Source organism: Girardinichthys multiradiatus, chromosome 18 (genome assembly GCF_021462225.1).
Source record: "Girardinichthys multiradiatus isolate DD_20200921_A chromosome 18, DD_fGirMul_XY1, whole genome shotgun sequence".
In the NCBI taxonomy this organism is placed as follows: Eukaryota; Metazoa; Chordata; class Actinopteri; order Cyprinodontiformes; family Goodeidae; genus Girardinichthys; species Girardinichthys multiradiatus.
The window spans coordinates 22,953,431-22,960,374 of record NC_061810.1 but is presented as its reverse complement, the minus strand read 5'-3'; the positions used below and the strand labels follow the sequence as shown (position 1 = coordinate 22,960,374).

Below are 6,944 nucleotides of genomic sequence, written 5' to 3'. Positions count from 1 at the left end.
GAGCTGCTGTGATCCTCAAAGACAGACAAGATAGGAGAGTATTAATCCTCAAACAACTCACATTAAACCCAGCCATGCTCCTAGAGAGGTGTCACTTACAGATGGGAGGAATAAGAGCTGTACTCTGAACCCCTACAGTGAAGAAACACGGTGTTCTAGTAAGCATGTAGCACCTTTGGATAATTTTCATTCAGTGTGAAAATAGTCATGTCCCTACTGTGCTCTTAGTACTGCGCGCATTGTTTTTGGATTCTTTTCCCGCTGCTTTCTTGGGCATCCTATCAAAATTTCAACCTCACCTCCACAGGTATCAGATCCCACAATATGTATAATCTTCTCATAAATATGGGAGTTTTTTTTGCATCTCTACCATTGATTTAGAGCCCTGTTATGGAGAAATAAACACTATTATTATGTTCAGTAGCATTACAGGGTGAGGGTGAAAGGGTTTCCTCTACAGCAGTAACAGTGTCAAATGCATTACCATATCCACACCTGGTCAGGTCTGCCCATGATAAGGTTAGTATTTTGCCAGCATTGCTTGTCCTACAGTCCTCACATTATGCAGAAGCTAACGGTCCTCTATGCCGTGGTTAGTATCCAGTTATGGTCGCATTACAATAATAAAGTGCTATGATCACACCCCAGAGGTTTTATCCATGGTCAAAACAGTCACGCAACTCTCATACTCCATCATTTAAACAACATTCTAATTTAAGTGGGCTTAATAATATTCATATGGCATCAGACATGTAGAATCACTATTTTACTGAGTTTAACAAATTCTGTCAATGAAGTATTTTTTTAAAGTTATTTGCATTTCATGTTTTATTGTGGCTTGCAACAATTTGGGTTGCAATGGGAGCACTGGGGCGTTCTTGTTATGCACAGCAATAGTACACATTGGTGTAAGTCATATTTTGCTCCTGTTTCATGACAAATAAATGAAAGCAGACAATTGAAACAGAGCATGTCATAACAGGGCATACATAAAAACAAACATTACAATTACAATTACGTTACATTACATTGTTTTTCACTTCCTAATGATTACATCATTAATTATGTCAATGTTTAAAAAGGAATTTATTTTTGCATGAAAAGTACACCTATACTGTTTTCTGAACTTAAATACATACAGAAAATGGTCTGAATTATGGCCTGATTTTAGCTCCTTTTTTTTTTTACTAACTTTCTTAATCTATATTCTACTATTGTGTCTTTGGTTAAATTTTAAATATACTACATAATGTAATGCAAAATCTTTTTAGACAGATGACACAACATATATGTACAAAAATAAGACTAAGAGAAGCAAATGAGGCAATGACAGGCAGTCAAGCAGAGGTCTGTTTTTGTTGGATTCCTACTGGAAGCGGACTAATGTTCGCTCTCATTTTCAGGGGAAACTTTCTCCCAGAAAGATCGTTTAGTGTAAGGCCCAGAATAAGCAAAGCAGAGAAGAGACCTCTAACCCCTGAACGGGTTGGCACTAGAGTGAAACAAATGGGGATTTTCCATTCCAATAAGACTCATTCCAATACGAATATGATAATAATTGTCCATTTCACTCGTTTACTTCTAAAGGCTTCCACGTAATGTTGCCTAGATATTTCACAGAAATAACTGTAGTAGAGTTCAGTTTCCAGGCACTGTTCTGTTACCATAACAGTGGACTCATTTAGGCACACATTTCATTGCATAAATGTTTCCATGCAGAGGTGCAGGTCGGCCATCTGGGAGGAGGATGCTGCAGGTAAAAAGATTGTTTTACCTAGAAAATCTGGGGAAGCAGAGACAGGTTGGCAGACATTTACAATAAGGAGACTTCCTTTTTTTTCTGTTTTTCACTTCATCTCTTATTGTGTTAGCAGCAATTTGCCCAGGGGACAGGTGTGTCATTCCCCAGTTTCCTCTCTGCCCGCTCCCTCCCTGGCGCCAAAGGACAGGTGTGGGGTGTGCTGGCCTTACAGTGACCTTCTCTCTGACTGGGATAGCCAGGGTTCTCATTCTTTTGTTCCTCCGCCTACCTGTTGGCCTGCCTTCCACCTGCTCAAACTCCACCTGCTTCTGAGAAAAGACCCTGGCTCTTGAGAGGATAAACATGGGAGGCACCTAGAGGGGGATGATGGGGGTAAAGGATAAAGAATAAGAAAAACTGATGCAGGGGGTTGGGAGACAAGACAGATGCAGAGGAGTCACACATATCCTGGAGTAAATGTGCCGAGTGTGTGAGTGAATAACAGAGCAAAGAGTCAGAAAGATTGAGGCAGACATGTGATATACCACAGCCCACTAGCTTTCTTTGTTCTGGTTCTCCAGCGACTGACAGATGGGACAATAGCACCGGGCACTGCTCCTTCTTTCCCTTTGTATCACTCCACCCCTTAGAAAAACTACATTCTCCTCAACTCTCTCTCTCTCTCTGTTGCTTCAATCATCTTCATGCTGCTGCTGGTCATTTTCCCCCTTTGTTGTTCTCTACCTTTGCAATTTTGGTCGCATCATGGTTAATGTTTTCAGTTATAATAAGGAGCTTTCTGCCTTGGGGTCTTTCATACCCAACACATGTCAATGTTTACCCACCTTAAATACCTCTTTTGATTACCTCTTTGACAACCAACTATTGAAAGTACTATTCTGTACTTTGCTCATAGCCTACTGTAAGTGAATGTGTTTTATGGCTTCAGTAAGAAATATCTCGCAGTAGGAGGTCAATTAGAGTTTTATTATTTTTTTTGATCAGGGTTAATTTTCATAACGGATCCACAATCGATGAAACCAGGGTATAAAGAAGAATCTTTTGAAAGTAATATGCAAATTGTATGCAGCTGTATTGTGTTATATGCAAGATTTGAGCATTTATGTGATTATTTATTCTAAAATACTTGACTGTAAAGTGAAATTAACATGTAAGTATTGAAAGAAATTAACATGTAAGTGATGAACAATAGCTGGGACAAAATGGAAGTATGTGGGTGTATGAAATGAAAGGGAATAATTGTCCTGGGCTGAACCTTTTAAACTAGATTTAACTGGGAACATTTATGCCATTTTTCATCTATGTGTCTGACTTTTTTTTTGTTTTTTTTGTTGTTTTCTGGTCCAACATTAATACCTTTCTTCAAAAATGCTATTACCCACATCTTCATCACATTCGTAGGTCGATTACTTTGTTGTATAGCAGCAGAAAGGCTCATCCACAGTGTGACTGTCAGTGTTTTCAGTGCTGTTGAAGATTAGGAAAATTATGGTGCAGAAATATGACAAAAAAACATCAAGCCAGGATGTTCCTAAGTTTGTAATAGTACTACAGTTCAAGCTGAGAGAAAAGCAAGTTTGTTTAGGTGGAATTTGTCTACTTTTTAAATCAGTGAAACCTAAAGCAAACAGAACACTGTTTGACAGTAATTATTTAACATGATAAGAAAAAATGTCAAATACTTTTCCGAATATTACAAATGATCTGCTGTAGGCGTTAAGGTTGCACAGAGTCGCACTATGAACATTTCAAAAGCATTTCAGTCGATTTTCCTTTACTTTAATCGTCCTCAATTCATCTTTTTCTTGATCTCTCGATATGAACTTTTTACCCCACTGTTGCACTTTTGACTCTGACTCAGCTTTGCTTCCCCACGCAGATTAGACAAAGACTCATTCACACACCAATACACCTGCCTTGTATTCAAACTCAAACCCTCTAAATTGAATCTCCTGAAAAGGGCTCCTTCTCTGCGGCAGTATATGATGCTGGATAACCATTTGGGAGATCTTCAAGTTGTTTAAATACATGATCCGGGGAAATTGATGTGATCTCACTGCTGTGTTTGTTATAACAATATCTGCTTTACTTTTGAGGCTGGAGCCAAATGGTTTAAATACAGTTAAGGGAATAGTGTGTAGGGACTGTAAGACAAGGTATGGAAGGGCCTCTTTCCATACATGAGCTCCTGAGACCTATCCATTGTCCAGCCAACATCCTCTTTGTGTGTGTGCGTAGATATGTGTTTGTGTGTACTTTGAACAGGATGTTCCTGACATCTCTCAAAAGTAACTTCACCCCACTCTGCACCCTACACGCCCGTTCCTGTGCATTGTTTCCTTCTGAGGGGACAGAAAGAAAAAGTCTGCCTGAGTTTGTGCAAGCACAAGTGAAAGAGAATCAAGGCAAGGTGTTAGAGAACAGGGCTGTGGCTGGAAGATATACAGCAACCAGACAGACAGTAAGAAAAAAGGGGATGCATATGACAAAGAAATGAAAAGAGGAGAGATGTAGAAATAATGAATGATAATGTGAGAAACCAGAGTGGAGCCAGTGGCAGATATTATCTGTTCTGACAGCACTCCTCACAACATAAACTCTGTGGACAAAACTCTGCGGTCAAAGAAGTTCTATGCAGCCCCATTTCATTTTCGATACTCACGCCAATGTTGATATAATAAATGTTGCTAAATAAATTATGTGCATTAACAAAAATGCTAATAAAACAAGTGAGGGGAGCAAGACCTGTCACATCTCTTGACACCCAGTTTGTGGGTGGAGTTGCCAAATAAGTTAGTATGACTCCCTGGTCAGCAATAATGTCTGTTCACCTGTATGTGTTTCATCTTAATGGTGACAAACTTTTGGCTCAATGGTTAGTGGTTGCCTCCAGTATTTTCATTACTGCGCCAGGTTTAAATCAGACATTCATTACAACATCAGATACAGTAGCTTACAGGATGTTAGCTGTCATCACCGCTGGTACATACAGCCTGATTTGTTACTTTGGAGATGGCCAAATACAAAAACAAAGTGTCCTCCTTGCAGGAATGCATGCTTTGTGTGCAGCTGTGAAATATCCATCCTGTTGTTCAAGGAAGGAACATTAGCATTAGCTGTGGGCCGGTAGCACTGACCATGCATCTGATAAAGACCCTGGAGAGATTGGTCCTCAACCATCTTCACTCCCTGGTGGGATCTTCTTTGGATCTGCTGCAGTTTGCCTACCAGCTTGGCATTGGGGTAGATGATGGCATCATCTACCTCCTTCACTGGGCTCTGACTCATCTGGAGAAGCATGGAAGCACTTTGAGGATCATATTCATTGATTTTTTCAGTGCTTTTAATAATACTACTAGAGACAAGCTGGAGATTTTAGGAGTGGATCACCACCGTCTACATTGCAGACTTCTCCATCAACTCCCCAGGATGCATTCTATAAAAGTTCTCTGTTGACTCTGCCATAATCAGCCTCATCTCACCAACACCAGTGAACAGTCAGGGATCTGACATTGAAACAGTGGACTCTTATAAGCACCTGGAGTCACAAAACTGATGCTAAACACAGACTCAAGGTGTTTGCATCCCTGCTGTTATTTGCAGTTTTTTCATTTCTTTTAAATACTCTGTTGTTTTTTGTACAAATATAGACATGCACATTTTGTATATTTTAAATATGACCCTATTCAGCTATACATTTCTTTTCAATGTAAGTGTGCAGTTTTTTTTTTAAAGTGTGCAGTATTATTATTAAATTTTAATTTTCCATTACTGACAGTCTCTTATTCTTACCTTTTGTTGTTATATTTTTACCATTGTGTGAATCTGCTTGCCTTCTTTTGCCTTTCACTTTGCTGCTGGTACACCTGAATATCCCCACTGAGGGACAAGAAAGGATATTTTTCTATTTTCAATTTCTATATCTAGTGAAAGTTGCTGGTATTTTTTGCACTTTGGACAATTTGTATCTCTTTAAATTAGTGGTGCACATAGTGCTGTACAACTTCTGTTTGTGAACATGTTCCTTTGGAACCACAACATTTAGAAAATACCAAATGTTTTCCAACTTGGAACTAGACTTTTAGTAATAATTTAGTAATATTTCCTGAAAGATAATATATTGTTTGACTTCAGGTAATGCAGAAAAAATAATATCATAGCTTAAATCTGTCGTGATTTTCAGAATTTGTGTGATCTAGATTTTGACACTTGCTAAGAGACTGTAGTACATGTATACTGAATTGTTTATGTCTAAAACAACTGTTTAGATTCTCAGTAAACCATGATTTGACAATCCCAGGGGCTCAAATAGAAAGTAACTGGATCACTTCTCTTATTTCTTAAAGACATTTTAGCTCTCATCCAAAAGACGTCTTCAGTTCTGATCATCCAGAGGTGTCATAATTGAGGTATTTTGTGGTGGACCAGAGGCAGACAAGCACTAAGGAAGCAGAGTGGGATCAAGCTCCAACTTTAATTTTAAGAGATAACTCACATGAAGGCGAGGTGCAGGGTGACAAGATAATCCAGTACAAAAATCCAAAAGACATCTCACGAGGACATGGAAGAGACATAACAACACCGTGTGGAACAAAGGACGAAGGCAAACTTAAATACAGACAAAGGTGGACAAGAAACAATAGGGCAGGTAATCAGAGGAAACAGGGAACAGGTGACACAAGGAGGCTGGGAGGCAGAGGGAACAGGTGAACCTAATACAGGTAATTAACAAGACACCGAGCAGACCTAAAACAAAACTATAAACAAAGATAAATAAAACATAAGAATCAAGAATAACATGAACTAAAGGAAACTGAGAACCTCGAGGGAATACAACAACCTAAGCATTTAACAGAATAGGAACCAAAAGAGAACCCTCACTAAAAAATAAACAACCCTAAACAAACACTGACTGAACCAAAACTGAGGGTGAAGCAGAGGAAACGAGGACTAGAATAAAAGTAAACAATAACTAAAGGTAACGTATAAAGGAGGAAATAGAGAACAAGGATAAACAAGAGGAACAAGGCTAAAGGGGACCGGAGGACTAATAACAATAATAATAATAATAATAATAATGAAACCATTCAAAGAACAAGAGAGCAATGCCAAGGGAACAAAGGGTGAGAGAACACACTGGGGGGCAGAAGAAAACTAGAACTGTAGGAAAAAACAGAAAACA

At 38.9% G+C, this 6,944-nt stretch overlaps 1 long non-coding RNA gene across 1 annotated transcript; it reads right to left on the bottom strand.

Annotated features, from left to right (window-relative positions):
- Positions 1 to 958: 958 nt before the first annotated feature.
- LOC124884448 lies at positions 959 to 6,422 on the bottom strand. Its single transcript, XR_007042439.1, has 2 exons — positions 6,258 to 6,422; positions 959 to 5,050 (listed from the first exon to the last, which is right to left on the bottom strand). It is a non-coding gene; the product is annotated as an uncharacterized LOC124884448 (long non-coding RNA).
- Between the last annotated feature and the right edge of the window lie 522 nt (positions 6,423 to 6,944).